The following is a 19736-nucleotide window of genomic DNA, read 5'->3' as shown; positions in this document are numbered from 1 at the left end:
GATAAGTTCTCAGAAATGACTTTGGCAGGAAATGCAATTGATGCTGATGTGGAAGAAGTAGGGCTTGAGGCTCCGAGGAACAAAAGGAAGACAGTCCAGAATTCCTGATGGGCCCCAACAGAAAGGGAATTTCTTCCTTCATCAGCTCCCTCCCACTTCCTTACTCTCTAAGGAGCAAAGCTGGGGGTCTATCAGAAATGTGAGGTGAACTAAGCAGAAGTAGGATGACATTAAAAATGCATCTGACCTAGAGAACAAAGACTCTCTTGACCCTACATCATTGGCTCGGGGACTTGAAGAGTTATGATTTTCAAGCTTTATCTAGTTTTCCTTTCCTTTTTTTTTTTTCAATGATTTATTCATTTATGCGTACAACAACTAGGGCACAGGCAAGAGGTGGGGAGGGGGTGAGAGGATTCACTAGAGACAGAGGGGAGCAGAACAGTCAGATTGACTGAAATACACTGCTGAGGGGAGCAGTGGGCAAGACAGGAGAGGTCTTCTGCGCCATGTAGGTAGCTCCTTGGCTGACTGGGGCTCGAACTTGTGCTGCAGAGGCTGCGGATAGCTTCATAGGTTGTGTCTTAACCTCTTGCGCCACCAGGGAGGCCCTAGTTTTTCTTTCTTATACAGTCCTTTAGATGACAGAACACCCTTTGGTGAAATTATTTAGCATGGGCTAAGCTACTGAGAGTACCTTGAGAAAAGGGAATTTCTCTTATTTATCCTTTTATAGAACCTTGACTAAACTTGGAGGCTGCTGTGGTGGCAGCCCAGTTAGTGGGCGGAAGACCTTAATCAGTGAAGATTATTTATGGTTTATGAAAGAGCCTAGCGCAGTGCTTGAGCCACGGCGGGTGTTTATAAATGCTTGCTGGCGCTGAATATGTCTCATTATCCTGGCAACATAGTCTAGTGAAAGAGTCATGAAATCGACATCAAACCAGATCCACGCAGCTACCACATGGCTGTATGCTCTAGGGCAAATTCTTTAGCTTCTTTGTGACTTTGTAACCCCACCTGAACAACGGGCATATTCATGCCATCATACCACCCTCATTGGGAATAGAATAAGAAGTGAGATAGCTTATCCCAAAGCACAGCAAAGTGCTCTACATACATGATACATGTGTTTGCACATCTGTGTGTACACAGAGGCAAGTGTTAAACTTTTCTAAGTCCTGCCATCCTCCTTTTCCCACCTCACTCAAATAGAGGGAGGTGGAGGTCTCCGATAGGCTGGACTCTCGGGTGTCCTCAGTACAGCATGATGGTGAATAGTTGAGGCTCAGTTACCAAACAGACCTTGCTGCAAATCTCACTCCTGTGTTTGGTTAGTGATTTGTAGAAGTCATTTAAATTCCTGGCGCCTTGGTTTCTTGATACTTAAAATGAGACTATTCATAGTACTTACTTCAAAGAGTTATGATGATTGATCACTGAGTTACTTGCCAATGATTTGGCTTAAGTCCTGGGAAATACCAAGTGTCTGATATATTACTGTCATTTTTATTGTTATTTTTATTATTATACCTCTGGTCATTGATGGGAACAAGGAAGTATCAGGAAAATGATGTGGGAGTGTCTCAGGCAGGTTGTGGGTGGCATATCCCCATGTATCTTTCTTTTCTAGAGATTCTTCCTTTTCTAAAGCTAGCAGAGTTGTTCTTAGACCTTGCCACAGACATGGGGACTTTTCTTGGTGGATGCTGGGTGATATCTGCTTCCCCCTCTTTACCTTACTGAGCGTCGAAGAAACTGTCCTGTCAAGCAAGGAACAGGCTTGGGAAACTTCTCTGGACCTTTTGCTTCAGCTCCCAGCCCATAAATACTTTTCTCCCAGCAGCCACTGAAAGAAGAGCAGGCATCCCGGTATAGAGAAAGGGCTGAGCACAGGTCTGGACTTCAAAACTGTAGGTGTGAGATCATCTGTGTTCAACTTACTGAAGTTTAGAGGCAAGATTTGAATCTCCTCCTCCCTGAAAAAGGCAGTGATTCCTTTGGGGCAGCTATAACTATAGATTCCTCATCCAGATCTTAAGTTTCGGTAACCTCATTTCCAAGTGGAGAACAGAAGAATAAATCCCTTATCCAGTCCCCATAGTCTCATCAAAACTGGGAACTCAACAGAACTTTCTGGAAGGTCTCTTAGATAACAGGATATATACTAGGCTCTCAGGATCCAGAAATAACGAACACAGGAATCCTACTTGCCACTAAGGCACTTCTCATCCAGCGGGTAGATGAAAGAAGCCTTAGCAGCCCATTTTCTTCTTTAGGTAAGAGTCTGAGTTCTTTCTCTTTTTTTTTAAGGATTTATTTATTTATTTATACAAGCACTGGGTACAGTCAGAAGCGCAGGAGGGTGAGAGAATTCACCAGAGCCACAGTGGGGAGCAGAACAGGCAGAGTGACGAAATACACTGCTGAGGGGAGCAGCAGGTGGCAGGAGAGGTCTGCGCGCCATGTGGGACCCTCCTCCGGTGGCCGGGGAGCTGCCGGGGATTGAACCTGCACCGCAGAGGCTGCAGGCAGCTTCGCAACCCAGCGCTCAACCGCTGCTCTGAGTTCTTAAGAATTTCTAAACCCTTGCCTGGCCAGTAAGCCACCATAGGCTTCCTTTCCCTATTCCAAACGTACCTGTCCTGTCCTCTTTTCTGTCAAGATTCCATTCATCCGCGAGTTTATATGAGCATGTTCATCGATGTGAATGTACCACCCAGGAAAAAGAACAAGTCCCATCCATTCAGATTCAGGTTTTTCGTCCAGAGACTCTTAGTACCATCTGGTGGAGAGGCTAGGTTTTTATGACAATTCGTGTATTGGAAGCCCATCGGGATTGTATTAGGATTCATGGGTCTCAGAATTATAGGACTTACCCTGACCACCAAATCTTGGGTGTTAAGAACTACAGCACCCCGGAAGACCCCTTTGCACAGAGAGTGACCTCAGCCCAATCTGTCGGGACAGGTATTAAGATGCCCATTCACCCTTACAGGGCTGTTTGCCTCTACCTATTTTTCTAGGTTGAATTCACAGATTTGGAAAACATCATTTGGGAGAGGATAGTAAAGGGAAGAGCAAAATAGCCATGATCCCGTCATTAAAATGCCTTCTTTAGCTACTTCCACAAAGGCAAGACGAAATCTCTTTCTCTTCATCAACCTACTGATTTTTTTTAAGATTTATTTGTTATATTTATTTATTTATTTATTTAATTTATTTATTTATACAAGCACTGGGTACAGTCAGAAGCGCGGGAGGGTGAGAGAATTCACCAGAGCCAGAGCGGGGAGCAGAGCAGGCAGAAGGACAAAATTACACTGCTGAGGGGAGCAGCAGGTGGCAGGAGAGGTCTGCGTGCCATGTGGGACCCTTCTCCAGTGGCCAGGGAGCAGCCGGGGATCGAACCAGTGCTGCAGAGGTTGCGGGCAGCTTCGCAACCCAGCGCTCAACCGCTGCGCCACCGGGGAGGCCCAACCTACTGGTTTTTATCAGTTCTCATATTTGGAAAAACTTAACCACCTGGCTCATATTCAGGGATTCTGGTAAGCTGGATATTTGGGGACAGGAATCAATGAGCTCATTCCTTCACCTGGGCCGTGCTGACTTTCCCTTCATGCAGATTAGAGAATCACCTCCTTCCCCTCTACTGAAGAAGGGAGCCTCTCTCATTAGCAAATCTATATTCTCTTTGCTGATCCCCCGTCTTGAGAGACCCTGTGATCAGCTAGGTTGACTCAACTAGGAGTCACCTGGGTTCCAGTCCAGTTTCTGCTAACCTACCTAGTAAGCTTAGGTGGTTCACCTGGCTTTTCTTGACCTCGCTTCTAAATCTGGAGTGTCAGACGCAACCAGCCCTATAATTTATGCAACCTCCTGACTGTTGTGCAGGGCAAGTTGAATAATTCTTGCCCTTCAGGGGCCCCTAAGGTGCATGCAGAAGTGGGCATGAAGGAGTTGAAAGGCTTGTCAATATCACTGTCATCACATTCTTCTATAGTCCTGTGATGGCCTGGTCAGTGTTTGCTCAGGCTTCAGACAACAGATTTCCCTAGGTCCATTAGTCCCCACTGCACAGGCTACCCACAGTAAAAATACCACCGGACTGAATACGGGTCCCTGCTCATTTGAGGCCTATTCATGCCCCACTTCCTGACAATTCCTTGGAGATGGCTCCATCATAAGGAATCTAGTGTAGGGTCAGAGTATGAGCGAGACGGCCGGGGTAGAAATCCCTCATACTTATACAGCTCAAGAATTGGGACAAGTTCTATAACCTCCTTTATAGGATGGGGACTAACAATCATACCCACCTTCCGAGTGGAAGGTGGATTCTAAGAGGAGTAACTGGATGCATACAAACTGCTTAGAACACTGGCTGGCATGTAACACGTGCTCAGTAAATGTTTGCTGTTATTATTAGTGTTTCCTTCATTCTTAAGGTATCTCTGTCCTCAGTGCCCCACCTTTTTGGATCCCTCTTGGGAGATTGCCATGCATTTCAAGAAAAACATAAATATTCTGTGACTAGTTTGGCCCCTGAGGGCTCAAAGCAGGATGCAGATGAAGCAAGTTGCAGTGTGTTGAAGGCTGCCTCCTCTCCGTGGGTTTGGTGCATCCCTAAGGGCCTAGAAGTTCCATAGTCAGAAGGAACTCATGCATGAGCCCAGGTCCATCAAAACATTAGTAATTCTTCTGAGTTATAATCCAGACTACAGTTGTGCTTTACTTGGTAACCAAACATTTCAAACCTATTGGAACCTATGCATCTGCTCATACTGGTGTACCAGAGTAGTCAGTTATTACATGAGTCCAAACCATTGGTGTCAGCCCTAGAGGTGAGGGGGGTGAGGGGACAGTTCAGGGGGTGCCTGACAGTTCAGAAGGTCCCATCTTCTTCCTGAAGCTAGTAGTTCTCAGTCTCTTCAAGGCAATAGCTCCTTCGTTTTTTCCTCTTCTGTATTATCAGAAGCCCACCTTCACGCTGGCCAGTTTCCTTTTGTTGACATTAGGAAGTGAAGGATGAGTAGGAGCAGCCAAGCTCATAGCTCGACTGAAGGCCGGGTTCTTGTCATCTCCCATCAAGGACAGCGCCTCCTGCGTTGTCAGCTACACCACCTCTGTTTTCCCTGCCTGACCCAAGCCCCTTGTCAAAGGAGCTAACACTAATCCTTCACCAGAAGTGGGTGAATGGAGACTGGCAAAGGTATAAATCAGGAAAGATGGAGAAACAGCTTTATAACTGCTCATATAATCCATTATTTACTCCCCCCCACCCCAGATTATGCTTCATGGAAGTTTCCAAAGAATCTTACCTTTTTTGGCATGGTTTCTAAAGAATTTTGCTCTTGAACTAAGTCCCCAACTTCCAGTCTTCCAGTTCATCCCCAATTATAAAAGTCCAATGCACTTTCCAAAGATGTAAAGAATCATTTTGTTGTCCGTGGCCTGAGCAGATGTCTGAGGGATTTTCTTAGAGAGGGAAACAGAGATAGTAGGCACCATCCTGGTGGGACTTTTCCCTCCGGAGACAGGCCCATGGAAAGGACACAGCAGAAAGAGTAGAACATCAGATGTTTCCATTGGTCTTGGCTGGGATTTACAAGGTATGTCCTTCCGCCCAGGTTACCCTGACCCTTGGGAACCTCTCTGAATGCTGAAGGGAACTCCACTCTCATGTGTTCTGGAGAATCAAGCTAGACCCCAAAAAGGACTACTCCAGATTTCAGAACACCAGCTACCACCCTCAACAGTTAATTGGCTTACAGCAGTTTATCTAACCTCTTCGAGCCCCATATTTCAACTTTAAAATGGCAATTGGAACAGGAACAGTTTTATTGAGTTGTAGGAAGATTGAATGGAGTCATATATATATATTAAAAAATGTATAATAAATATATCTTAGCACAGTGTGTATATATATGTATACACACTGTGCTAAGATATACATACATCTGTATATATGTATGTGTCTTAGCACAGTACCTGGGGTTGGAATATTTGCTAAATATCAGCTGTTATTACTCTCTGATTCCATGTCAGCAGGAAAGGGGTGACGATCTCTCATACGAGTATAACCTTCCTGGATGGCAAGTCTTCACCTTATTCTGGGCTCCTCCTGTGCATTATCTTGTAAGTAGGTGAGGCACAGAGCCCCTTGGGTACCCTAAAAGAAAGGAGGCCACTGCTAATCAAAGTCAGACTGTGAGTAAATGTTAATTGTGAGAGAGACTGGAAAGCTCTCTCACCTGGAGGCTCCTGCTATTGCACTGATTAACAGTTAGCCAGAAAATAAATGTAAGGGGGAGAAAAGTTTGTGCCCTGATACTTGAGCCATCTGGTTGACCTCAGGAATCTGAAAAGAGAAGGAACTGTGGGAAAACTTGGCTGCAAATCTCTGTAGAGTCTGTCTCGCCACCTTTGCTTAATAGCCATTTTAGGTCTTTTATCGGTGAGGGTTTCCATATCTGTTATTTACTTTCTCAGTTACTTGCATTTAAAGGCTCCTAAGAGCAGGCAAAGACTATTTTCTTCTGTTGCTTAACAGTGGCCATCAGTGGCCATCAGTGGCTAGCGTCCATGAGCGCCTTATAACAGGTTCATAAAAAGGTCTTAGTGACTATGAATTTAAGTATTTGTTGGGAGACCATCACTAGGAAGCTCGAGCATATTCAAAATTCCAAGGACCAGACAAGTGTTAGCTTTGGAGTCTCATCCCCTGATCTTCTGGGATCAGCCCCTGTAGAAACTATCCTTTCTATTCCAAGTTGCAAACAGAGCTGGAGTTGAATATTGGCATGGCACTCAATCTGTCTCTAAAGTTCAAAAACCCCTCGGTTCTATGAAGGCAAACTGGGTCCAGGTCTTTTGCTGAGGGCTCCAGTTTTCTCTAAGAAAAAGATTTCTGGTAGAGGAAAAAGTCCGTGGGGTCTAGGCAGAAATTTGTTTTACAGAGAAATGAAGGAAATGTAGCCCACAGGAGAGCACTTTTACTCGGGAGCTCCCTCTCCTGGCTCTTTCGTAGAATTTCCATAGCAGTCATTCTACCCTGCCTCTGGGTATCAACTTGAGCATTTCTGTGTCTTGAACCAAAGAGAAAACAAGGTGTCCAGAGGCATCAAGGAAGATGCAACTTTAGAGATTGGTTTCTTCTGCCTCTTTGATAATTTCATCTAACATTCATTGGGTGCCAATACAGTACTAAACATTTTATTTGCATGAACTCACTTAAAACTCACCACAAACTCATGTGATGGTGTTTTATAAATGAAAAAGCGAAGACCAGGGAAGTTTAAGTTCCTGGGGTCATCAGAGACTAACCGACCCCCTCAGTGATCCTCATTGTTCTTAGAATTGTGGGGACTCAAAAATAGCAAGAACCAAAGGATGCCATGAAATTGGAAGTGAAATGTGTTCTTTCTCATCATCTAATAGAACTTAGTTGCACTTAGCTCTAGGATTGCTCCATAAACTTCCTGGGTACGAGAGCATTTAAATCTTGCTTTTTATAAAATTCAACCCATGGGCAATTAATTGTCTGGCAATGCGTGTTCAATCTGTGCCTTTGTTGTGGTGTCCAGAATGAAGAAAGCAGAGTAAGTACCACAGTGACTAGGAAGAATTTCCATTTAAGAGGTGAGCCCTTTTTAAATTTGTCAAACTTGTTCACATTTATGATTTTAGAAATAAAATCTTGTGAGGTAGGTAGGGCAGGTAGCAGCACACTCATTTCTATAAGTTGGGAATTGAAGACGCTGAGTGACAGGTTCCAACTTTGGACTAGAGTGGCAGAGTCAAGTCCATAAGCTTAAGTTCTGGCTTTCTGCTTGGTGGTGGTTGAAACCTGGGTCTAGATTAGAAATAAAGATTGTGAAACCAGTAGTTGATTTTCATCCAGATTCTGTCCTGAGTCACCCCTTCCCTTGTTTTAGGTTGGTTTATAATTGAACTCCCTTGAAATGGAGTCATTTGGGAATTGGGAATTACACAAGTCACTCATCTTTTTAAGGCTTATCTCTCATCAGCCCATATTTTAAAGGCATCTGGGTTGGTGGGAGAATCCCAAATATTATTTCAACTCTCCCACACTATGCAAAGATATAATCCCTTTTGATTTACCCAAGAGAACCTCAAAGATCTCCACATTTGTTCTCCTGGAGGATTTGGATAAGTCATAGGATCCCCATTCCTCTTTGGATTGGCTACAGCTTTCTAATTTCACTCCACATCTTTAAATCTACTCAATGGCACAGTGGCCACATTACATATTACCTATCTCCACCATGCTTGACTCAAGACCTCCCACTGGCCACCCCTTCTTCTGTATGGTGAAGTGATATCATAATGGGAATAGAATGACACTAGCTGACAACACCACAGTGAATGGAAGAGTTGGCTTTCTGCAGCCATCTCCTGAGTGAGAGCCCTAACATTACTCTAAATAGGGCAGTTGGTTTAAAAGTATTTGCCCACCATGTGAACTCCTGCTCCTCAGCTACCAGTGGAGACAACTTCCTCTGGTATGACCTGTTAATATCACAAACTCTGTTTTGCCAGAAATGTGACTTCTTGATGAATGAATAGTTGCTTCGGACTTGCCTGTTTGGAGTGAAGTCCTATTTGGCAACCCGCTGTAAGGCTGATCATTCCTTTATCTAAATGGAGCCTTGCACATCTGCCCCTCATGTCCCTGCCACCCTCAGAGAAGTCAAAATGCCGCTGAAGCAGGGGAGGGGAGAAGCTGGAACTGAATGCTCACAGGAGATTGTAAATGATGGAATGTAGATTGCTCACACTATATCCCTTTCATTCTCGCTTGTTGTAGGAGCGCCAAGGACCAAGAGGAGACCAGATGAGTTTTCAAAGCTGTCCTCAAACACCCAGGACACAACTCATCCTTTGCTTTGTGCTTTCTGCAGTGTCGCTGCTCACGTTCATCTTCCTATTAACCCTTGCCATAATCACCCCTCCTGATCACCATGCTTCCTCCATTCACCACCAACTCAACTCTTTCCCCCGGTGTCCTCCTTATGGGTAGCGTCTGCAGTCATGATCTCTGTTTGGCACATTCCCCTTTGAGTTCTATCCAGATGGTCGACATCAGTTTTCCTCTCTGCTACCCATGCTGGGTGCCAGAATCAGCTCCGGCACTCCGCCCCCAGGTCAGGAAAACCACAGAAAATCCTACCTCTTGCAAAATGAAGTTGTCAGACTCTGCCAGAGCAGTCACACTCAATGAAGTTACCCAAAGTATGTGTGATGCAATTGAAACCAGATGGAAAGATCAGAAATCCCCTAATCCCAGTCAGATGTAGTGAAAGAGCTTACACATGACTGTTGGGACTGATTGAGAATATTGGGGTAGAGAGGAAGAAAGAAAAAGATCCTCAGAATTGGATGGAGGAACCATCTAGATTTTTTTCCCTCCAATTAAATTTGCATTTCATTCTATCATATGACAATGGCTTCACTCTAGACATTTTCATTTGAGACCTTTTCTTTTCTTCATGGGCGCTGAACCGCAGGATGGCGAGGTAAGTGACCTTTGCCAGCAATATCTAGGGTGACTTGTAGTGATCTCAGAAAACCAGTGCTAATGGACCAGATTCTCTCTGTGAGGCTGTCAAGTTTGTCTTCTGTTGGTTCCTGTTGACCCCGATGCCTTTCAGGAGTGCCCGCCCAGACACATAAGTTAGTCCAGCTTCACAATATTTATCTAGACTTCTACCAAACAAAACACACCCCTAGATTTAACCAAGTCACATTTGTTGAGGTCCTAGTGCCCTTTCTCAAAGGTAATCACAACAATAGTGTGGTTTTCAGAAAATCCACTACACCTAGAAAGTGTTTTCTCTCCTGCTCCCTTTTATTTCCAGTTTTAGGGGTAATGACTAAAGGAAGATACAGGGCTTCATGTGTGGACTGAAGATCTCTTCTCTTACCACAATACTCAGACACAATTCATTATTTAACTCATAGCCTTATTAATAAGTATAAAAAAAACTGGCCAGCCCTGCAGATATGTCAGTCCATTCTTCCTCTGTGTTCCACAGCCTATTTATTGGACTAGGAATTAATGTTCTAGTAGTGACTGGATAAAAAAACTCAGCTAATTCAGACCCACTAGACCCCCTCCAATATCCACCACCGTGAATTCATGATTAAGCTCTCCCTCTGCTTGCTGAATTCAGGGGCCTGGGATAAACAACTGTCCATCAGCCACGGGATTTAGGTCAAATTCACACAAGTGTCTTGAAACACCCTCAGGTTGTTCTTCGCTCCCCTGGTCCATGCTTTTCAAGCTCTGATGCTTTTCTATTTAGCCTCTGCTAAGCTACAGCATGCTGGCCTCCTGAGCCCCACTCCACCCTACCCTGTGAGCCTCGACTTCTGCTCATGTGCTTGCTCTGGCTTCTTGTCTTTGCCTAGATTCTTACCATGAAACCTGTCTAGATAGTCCTGGGTGACCCTTGAGGTCCTCATTCTCCCAAAAGTGCCTTCAACTCGCAAGGCCAGGGAAAACAGCATCTGGTTCTCCCCAGTGTCCAGCAATTAGTTAGAGGGGCATTGGGAGGGAAGAAGGGTATTTGAAAAAAGCCTGGTCCTTGATAATGGAGGTGCGCAGAGAGCAGATATTTTCTTAATAGTTCTGAAGTTGAACAATGCAGTTGCTTTCAGGTGGATGAAGAGTTGCTGATGGCAACAAAAAAAGGGGGCGGGTGGAATTCTAGTTACTTTCCTCCAGCATCCAAGTGGTCCTTAAAAATATACCCTTAAACCTCCAAATATGCTGGCTACTAAGAAGTGTTTCCCAAGACCGAATGTACCTCTTGATCAGGGTAAGTGATGAAAACGTGTACTTAACAGGGGAGGGGATGGTGGAATAGCTTGTATTATGCATGCTGTGACTCATCTCCCCCACCGTGCTAATGGCGTAGCCTCTAAAGTTTTCAGCACTAGGGAAATGATCAGGGATGCCAGGTTCTAAAAGGGTGAAGGAGGACTCAGATGACTAGCCAACCCAAGGTGCAGATTCACTACTGCCCTCAACTGAAGACATCTTTTTTTTTTAAATGTATTTCTGCATGCAAGAACTGGGGTACAGGCCAGAGATGGGGGGTGGGAGGAATCACCAGAGACAGAGAGGGGAGATCTGCTGAAATACACTACTAGGGGAGCAGCAGGTGAGACAGGAGAGGTCTTGCTGCGCCATGAAGGTCACCTCCCTGGCCGGGGATGGAACTTGTGCTGCAGTGGCTGCAGATAGCTTCATAGTGCTGTATCTTACCCCCCTGTGCCACCAGGGAGGCCCCCAACTGAAGACATCTTTTTTCACAAACTGGACTGGGGCATTCTAACTCCTCCCAAGGGGGCTTCGGCAGTGGAGGCAGAATCACGGGTGGGTGTAGAGTCTGAGTAGACAAAAAGCTCACTGCATCTTCCATCCACACTGGCTGCTTTCAGACAAATCCCTTTAGTTTTCAATGCGGTTTTACCAGCTGGGGCTTTCTAGGTCCAGCAGGGAGGGTCTCTCCTCACGGCATGTATGTAGCCTTGGGTGTGGGCAAGATGGGCAGGTGTGAAGCTCTATGGATTCCAGGACTCCTTAGAAGGATAAATCAGTTACATTATTCAGACCACTGCTGAGAAAGTCCCAGACATCACCAACTGCAAATGATGGAACCTAGAACTGGAATATGAGAGGCCAGATACTGGGATGGCGGTGACATGAGGGAACTGTACAGGCATAGGTGTTGGAACCCCCCAGACAGGAATTTGACTCAATCCCTGGTTTTGCATCTGCAAGCTCTAGGACTTTTAGGCAAGTCTTAAACTATCTGGTCTCAGTATCCTCAGCTTTAAGATGGTTTTAAATCACATTTTTGGAGTGATTTTTGTCTTCAACATCCCAGCAGGGGTAGGTAGCCATTATTATAATGACACTCACTGAATTAAGTATTACACAAGACTGCTTATATAAAAGTGCCTGGCACATAGTAGGTACTCAAAAACCTTTGGTTTCTTCACAACTCCCCCCAACCCCATCTCTTCCTTAGGTCAAAATAGTTGTATTCCCTGGTGAAGACACCTTTAGGCAAACAGGAAGAGCTCTTTTCTGGACTTCCCTGATGCACTCCCCTTAGTTGTTTTCCTGGGAGCTATATTTTTCTTCCTCTAAATCCAGCACTTTACCCACTGGCATTTTTCTTGGTACTTGGAGAGGAGACAAGAGACAAAGGCAGGACATTTCTGGGTTTCACTGACCCTGAAAGAGAGGAGACTCAGTTCTTTTCAAGGGCTTCCTGGCAGCAGACTACTCCCAAAGGCCCTCTGGGGGAGCACTGGGGGGAACGCGTCCTCTTTGCTTGCGATGCCCCAGGATGGCTTGGCAGTACAGAAAGCAGTTTCTGTCTTGGACAGGTTCCATGATGATCTATTAATTCCCCAGGTCCTTAGCGTGACTGCTTAGACAGGAATTGGGCACCACAGCCCTTAGCAAAGAGCGGGACAGTGGGAGAGCCAAGGTCACCAGCTCTGGTCAGACATACGCCAAAGGACCTGAGTGATGTGAAGGGAAATGGAGATGCTTGCTACAGAGGACTGATTTTCTGCATTTATTTTTGCTAAGTGATCTAGGCACCTCACCCTCCTCCCAATCTAACCAATCCACTTGATTACCGTGGCAAGACTGGGACGAGGCAGAGAGGTACCCTCTTCTGGGGTGGGGGGAGAAACAGATATTGAGTCTACTAAGCTGTTGAGTTTAGATTAGTTTAATTTAAGCTGCTGCCCTCAAAATTCTGAAATGCAGTGTCTGAGCACATTTTTCCATTTCCAACTCTACCTCATCTGTTACAGATTCAGGGCTTGCTGAAAGCTGTTAGGGGACCCCCAAAGTGATCTTAAGTGCACCTGCCTTGGTCTCAAAATCAGACACAAATAGCACCCAGCCACCAATAGAAAGCATAGAACTAGAAAGCAGGTCACATTATTCTAAATTGTCACCTCTCTCTATAGTTTATGTGTCTATATAGAAACTATATGTTCTGTGAGTGTGCCCATATCTGTGAGTGTCTGCTTACCCGTGTGTTGTCTCCTAGCTCTAAAAACACACCTACTCTGTGCCTTCAAAACATGCTTAGCCTCGAACCAAGAAAACTCCATTGAAACACTGCTGACACATGATGGGTAAGCTTTTCTGCCTCTTGGGCCACATCTGATGATCCAGTGTAATAAGCCCTCTTCAGTACAAGAGCCAGCTCCACCTTCCTCTCCCCGGTGTCTCCTCTGACTGCACACCTCCCCGCTGCAGCCACACTCTCACATGCATTCATACATGCATTCATGGAGCTAAAAATAAACTGCTGCTGATGGGCTGCCAGAGGGTGTCCTCGGTGCTAAGCAGCTGGCCTCTGTCTCCCTTTCATGGGCGAGGCTTGTGCCATAGGAGTCAGGGTACAGGACAGGCTGAAACTTAACCCAAAATCTCTGAGGCAAGTTATAAAGTGGGGGGGGGTTGAGGTGGGGGGGCTGAAGAGAGAAGGGAGAGTTAATTCATGGTCACCCTGATCAAGGGTCAGCCTCTCGATCATGCTCTCCCAGGCCCGGGCCCCCAGTCCTGGTGATGACCTCCAAAAATGTATCCGTATCAAGGAAAACCATTATCAGTGAAGATTTATAATTAGAGTTAGTGAAAAAGAAACACCTTGATCAAACCAGGACTGTCCATAATTCTCAGTTTTCCTCCATCTCAGGGCAGAGGGTATGTGAGGTGGACCTGGGGTGTTGTCGTAGAGTTGGGGAAGGCATGTGATTTTGGTTCAGATCGTCCAATCTGCAAGAATTCTCCCCACCTCCATCACTCTGCCAATCAATAAACCCTTTGTCATGCTGAGGTGTGGCCCATCTGCTGAAAACCTCAGATTCAGATGTGTGACACCTCTCTCTCTCTCTCTCTCTCTCTCTCTCTTACCCCCTCCCTCCCTCATAAAACACTCTCCATTCAAATAAGTTTAAAAATAGCACTAATCCATTGAGCTCATTTGTCAGGGACGTTATTTTAAGAGCAGGAAAAATAAAAGATCTCCTGGTTTTTGAGAGGAGGGAGAGTGGATAAAATGTCACCTATTCTTTAAAAGTCCTGAAAATGTCTCTAAAGACGAAGCATGAATAGTCTTTGTTGAATTCTCTCCTTCTACCAGTCAACAAAAGTTGTTTATTCGCTAATACCCTGCCATTGACAGAGGCATTTATACAGGTGGGTGAGTGGGGTGAGTTTCCTTTTGGATGGTAAGGAGGGAACAGAAGAGGGGGCAGCAAACCCTGTCCCTCTCGCTCTCCCCAACAACCCCACCACCAACCCCAACCCCTTACTCTTTTGAGACCAGTGGATTTGTGAATCAGCTTCCTCCTCCCCAGCACTGGGGAGCCCCTAACCGCTGCTGGCCATTTGCAAAGGGCTGTGTGTATATGTCTGTTTAATTGCAGGCTTGTCCCTGCTCTGGGAGTCTGTCTGTCTGTAGCTCAGATTATTGCTCTCTGGGAAGCTGTAGCTGGCTGATTCTGTGGGAGACCGAGCAGGATGCGTGGGCGCAGAAAACAGAAGAGGGGAAGGAAGCAGGGAGAGAGAAAAAGGGAGCAGGGGAGCGAGCGGGAGCCGTAGACTCTGTTATTTGCGTCACTCGAGAAGCCAGGGCTATCTGCCCGACACACACAGAATTAATCCGAGTTATAGCCAGAGCTGTCTCTGCTTCTGGGGCCGGTGGCTAAAGGGCGGGGGAAGGACGCGCGCTCGAGCCGGTGGCACCGAGTTTGCACTGGGCGGCGAAGGGCGTCCGCGGCGGGGGCCGTCCTGCTGGACACGCCCCTCGGGGTCCTGCTCGCCCAGTGCAGCCGGGGCCCAAGCCTCGGCTGCCACTGCCCAGCCCCAGCCTGGGGTGGCGCCCGTCTCGGCCGCCTCGCCCGCTCAGTGGCTGCGCCGAGCACAAAGCGCTGTCTCCGAGCAGAAGCCTCTTCCCTGCTGAACCAGACCCACCAAAGAGGAGAATCTGCACGTGACGTCAGTAGCTGATGACTGACGCAGGCTGGCAAAGGAGACTCAAGGCGGCTGCTCCGCGCTGCCTTCATGAGTCTATTTTCTCCAACCCCCTCGTAGTGAATTACTAGAACGCAAAACACACGCGCGCGCGCGCGCACACACACACACACACACACACACACACACACATACACACACAGGCAGCTTCCAAAATATACATTTCCAAAGGCGGTGTGTTGCAAACACAACGCGATTTTGCAAAGCATGGGCGGGAAACGTGGGAAGGGTACGGAAGATTTCCCCCCTTCATTTGGGAATCTCCATCGTGGATAGCATGAGGCTCTAGGGCGCTTTGGGGAAGCTCCTGTGGGGAAGGGGCCTCAGCACCCTCCCTCCTGCATGAAGGGAATCTGGTCAGTGGAGACATACATCTCTAAAAGAATACAACCACCCCAAAGCCTTCTGCTCGGGGAGCCTGCGAGGAGCTTGCAACAGGCAGAGGGAGCAGGGAGTTAACGGGATGGAGAGCGAATATAAGAAATATTTGGGTATTTTTCTGCTTTGAAAAACAATCTGCAGTAACGCAAGTGAGTCTGGTGGTGCAGACAAAAATGGGGAGGGGGCGTTTAATGCACATTTAATGTTTTGGACGTAGCGTTCCAGCGAAATGCCTTTGTGTGTGGAGATTTTTTCAGTACTTGCTAAAAATAGCATCAGGGTTTGATCGTGTTCCAGAAATAGACCGAAGGCTGTACTGGGATAAAAAGCCAGCGCGGGTGGAAGAAAACCTGGACATCACCGCATTCCCCCCACCCCCCCCAACTATGTCTGGAAATTAATTGTTGGATTTTTCCTCTCTTCTGTCTCCCTCTTTCTTTCCACTTTCTCTTCCCTTCCCGTTTTCTCTTTCTCCTCTTAAGGAGTTCCCGTTTGGGTAAGTAATATTATGTCATGTGCATGCCGCAGACTGTGGGGATGAGGCTTACTTTGTGCATGCTTTAGGATTCTTCTTTTTTGGCTGCCTTTTTACCCCTTTCTAAGGAAGACAGTGGACCCGAGGAGGGGGTGAGGGTGTAGCTGGGTGTGTGTGCATAAAGAATTTTGGGCTGCATGCAAAGGAAACTGAGAGGGGGGAATTCTTGCAGAGATGGGAATCACCCTGACGAATCTCTGAATCAATAGCTGCTGCAACTCTCTCTCTCTCTATGGGTCGGCGCTGTTGAGCCCGGTTCTCTCGACTGCCCACCCCCCCTCCCCATTTTCTCGGTCTTAAGGGGTGCCCAGATACCACTTCATGGGCCATCTCTCCGCGAGATTAATGGAAAAAAATGAGATACGGATTAAAATTGCACGGATGGGGCTGGGAAGTAAGGAGAGGGGGGGAAACCTCTATTCCTTTGACAAACTTCCCTGCTTGGTCAAGGAGTCCGGGGGCCGTGCCCGTGGTCGCGGCTAGCCCAGGGCGCGGTAGCTGTCCACGGAAGGCAGGTGCTGAAAATTCCTTGGTCCTCCGCAAGTTCAGCTCCGAGCGCCAGGGGGCGGGGTTGGCTCCAGCAGCTGATAGCCCCGCCCTGCATGCAGAAGAGGGATCTGGACAGGAGGGGGTTAAAGATGTTCAAAGGGGATAGTCGTGACTTCGGTGAGAGCTTTGGGGGAAAGGAGGGGTGAGTGGGAAGAAAATGGAAAAAAAAAATTTAAGGAGGGAGAGCGAAGTGTTAGATTTGAGCATGAACCAAGGCCCAGCGCTCCAGGAACCGAAAGCCGGTGCCTCACCGGCTTTCTCTGCAGAGGCCGGCACTGTCTGGGTCTCCATTCCCAGGCGCCAGCACCTTCCCGCCAGTGGGTTTGAAAGATTCCTCTCCGGTGAGAGTGACTCCCAAAATTAGGTTGCTTTATTCTGGGAGGCTATAGGTTGCTTTATTCTGACCCTGGTACCCTCCCACTTGGTCCCCACCCCACCCCACGCTCCCACAATGCTGCAATCTCTGTGAGGTATGTAAGGATGTTTCTGTGTATTATGGCATTTTTCTTACTATCCCCCCTTCCTTCGAGTCCTAGTCATAGAAGTCCCCAATGAGTTGGTGGAATGAATGAATTAGAAGCCAAAGCACAGGAGTTGCTGGTGCGATGCACAGAGAATACGGGCTTGGGAACATCGGGAGGCGCATTAAAGCCAAAAGCCAAAGCGTTTCTGAAAACCAGCTCCGAGAGAAACTGGGAGGGCATGTTCTTCTCCAAGTTGCCAAATGTTGTTAGGGAGACCATCAACTCCCGGGGGTGGTGGGCTCCACCCAGAGTGAGATTCTTTGCAATCAGTTCCAGACACTTTGGTCAAACCTGTAGCCAGGCAGGTGAGGAGGGAGAAAGGTTACTGGAGGTGGGGGGGGGGGTGGCTGTCACGCGCACACAAAGACATTCATACTGATTAACTGTTGGGAAAGGAATAATAAAAATGCATTCTCAAACTGGCCCACAAGGGTGGGCTATAGACAGTGAGGGGGGGTATGAAGTAATCTCACAAGTCTGCAGAAAGCTTGTCTGTATGCAAGGATCTCTCGATAGAATTATATATATAATTATATACCAAACATAGAGTTTCAAAAAATAAGGGTAGTGAGGTATACTGAGGGACTAACCTTCAGGAGGCCGTGGAGAGCTCAGGCTGTCCGTTCCCACTGCCCCATCCCAATCCAAGAGGTGACCTGACCCCCCCCCCCCAACTCAGGGCACCAGAGGTGCAGCTCTGGAGAGAAAGAGCGGGTGGGTCGTGTTATTTTTAGTTCAGAAGCAGTTCCTCGCTGGGAAGGTTCCCTGGCTGAGACTGAGTATTCTCAACTCATAATAGTAACAAGGGCTGTTACTGATGTTGTGGAGAATGACACAAATAACTGCAACCTACACTTAGTCTTGACAATTACGCCTCTCTGCCCACCCTCGGCCTCCTCGTCATTCACCCGGACTTACTGGTTGCCTTTCCCAAGCCTCGCCCCTCTCAGCCCCTCAAGTTGCGTGGTTGTGTTTACAAATTCTGCCACATTTGCAAAGGAAATCTCTGGAAGAAGGGGGAGCGGCCGGGCTGGGAGGGGAGGTAGCGCAATAAAGCACTTGCAACACGTGGAGCAGATGGGGGTGTGTGTGGGGGGGATCCAAGAGTCTTGTTGGGGGGAAGAGGCAGACGCCCCATGTCCTTATTTCCCCCATCTGCCCTCCCCCCATCGCTTGGCACAATGCACAAGTTTACCCCCGAATTGAATCCTATTAAATAATTCAATGGTAGCGGTGTAATTTTGGTTGGAACCAGCACGGATTCCCAAGTCGTGACTGCAAAAAGTGAGTAATGCGCGCTGGCTGCGTCATGGCTCTAGTCACAGTGCATTCCGAACTGAGAAGGAATCGTGACTTCGCCTGGAGACGTCCCCTACATGGGAGACTGGGGGGGGGGGATCAAGCCAAGGGGGACGGGAGTGGGGGTGGGGGGGAGACCTATCCAATGAAAACCGCTGCCTGGGGGGGCATTTGAACTCCGCCGCTCGCTGTCTAGCTCTTCCCTCTCTGCCCGGTGCACCTCTCTCCCCCCCACCCCCCTGGCGGGCGCGTTCTCTGGCGCTCTCGCTCGCTCTCCGGCTACCCGACGAGTCCTCAACAAGTTGGAAGAAGGCAGGAACGCAGGGGTTAAGCTCGGAAAGCCGCAATTACCAAGATCGTGACCCTCCCACACAGTACAGTAACTTATATACTTACCTGGAAGAGCCTGCTTTGCTGCTGGGCAAACATCTTGGGGGGGAGGGGAGGGAGGGGAGCGGGCCAGTTGGAGAGGGGCTCCTTCAAGCTGGCTGCAGTGCGGACGGGACCTGCGCTCTCCTGGGGCCTCCGAACCCAGGTAAGGAGAGGGGGTTGGTGCACTAGTCGGCCAGAGGTTGGCAGGCTCTGTGGTCCACTAAGCAGAAACTTTCCTACCCACCCACCCCCCTCCACTTGCCCCGCGCTGCAGCAGCGGGAGGCGCGGACTGGGGAGCCCCCTCCGGCGCTGCTGGCGCGCCGACGCGCGGAGGGTGTGTGCGTGCGTCTGTCGGTGGCGGCGCGGAGGGGCTGCGCTGGGAGGGTGGGAGGGTGGGTCGCAGAGCTGCAGGAGGGTGATGGATGGGCGGAGGGGCTGGGTCGACGGGGATTCAGAGACAGGGACTACTTGGTGTACATGCGTTCTCTGTGCCATGCACAGCAAGGGTGTGTGCGCGCGCGCGCACCCGCCCGCACGTCGATGCCAAGGGGGCAAAGAACAAACGTGGCAACTTTCCCCCAAGTTCTTGCAATGTTTGCAGCATCCCACCTTAGCTGAGTGTTTCTCCACTGGGGGACTACCTTTGGGCGGGGGCGAAAGAGGTGGTTAGAGTGTTCTTTTGCCCCCACTTTTATTGGACACTGAAGGGGCGGGGGTTGCGTGGGAAGACGAGAGAGGGCTTGGAAAGGGTGGCACGGCCCTGGCAAGATCAGCCCCTCAAAGTTTGGAGAGATGGGACGGCGGAGGGGGGCCTAAGGGAGAAAGGGGGGGGGGTGTGAGGAAGGAGAAGAGAGGAAACAGAGCTCGACCTTTTCCTCCCTTCCCAGCCTGCTTTTTCTCCTCGCCTTCCTCCAGCTGGTGCTGGAATCTCCCATCGCGGTGGGAGCCCAAGCCAGCGAGGGCCTCGCCCCTTGTTGT

Source organism: Talpa occidentalis, unplaced genomic scaffold (genome assembly GCF_014898055.3).
Source record: "Talpa occidentalis isolate TD23 unplaced genomic scaffold, MPIMG_talOcc4v2.1 talOcc4.3, whole genome shotgun sequence".
Lineage (NCBI taxonomy): Eukaryota > Metazoa > Chordata > Mammalia > Eulipotyphla > Talpidae > Talpa > Talpa occidentalis.
This window is presented reverse-complemented; position numbering follows the sequence as displayed.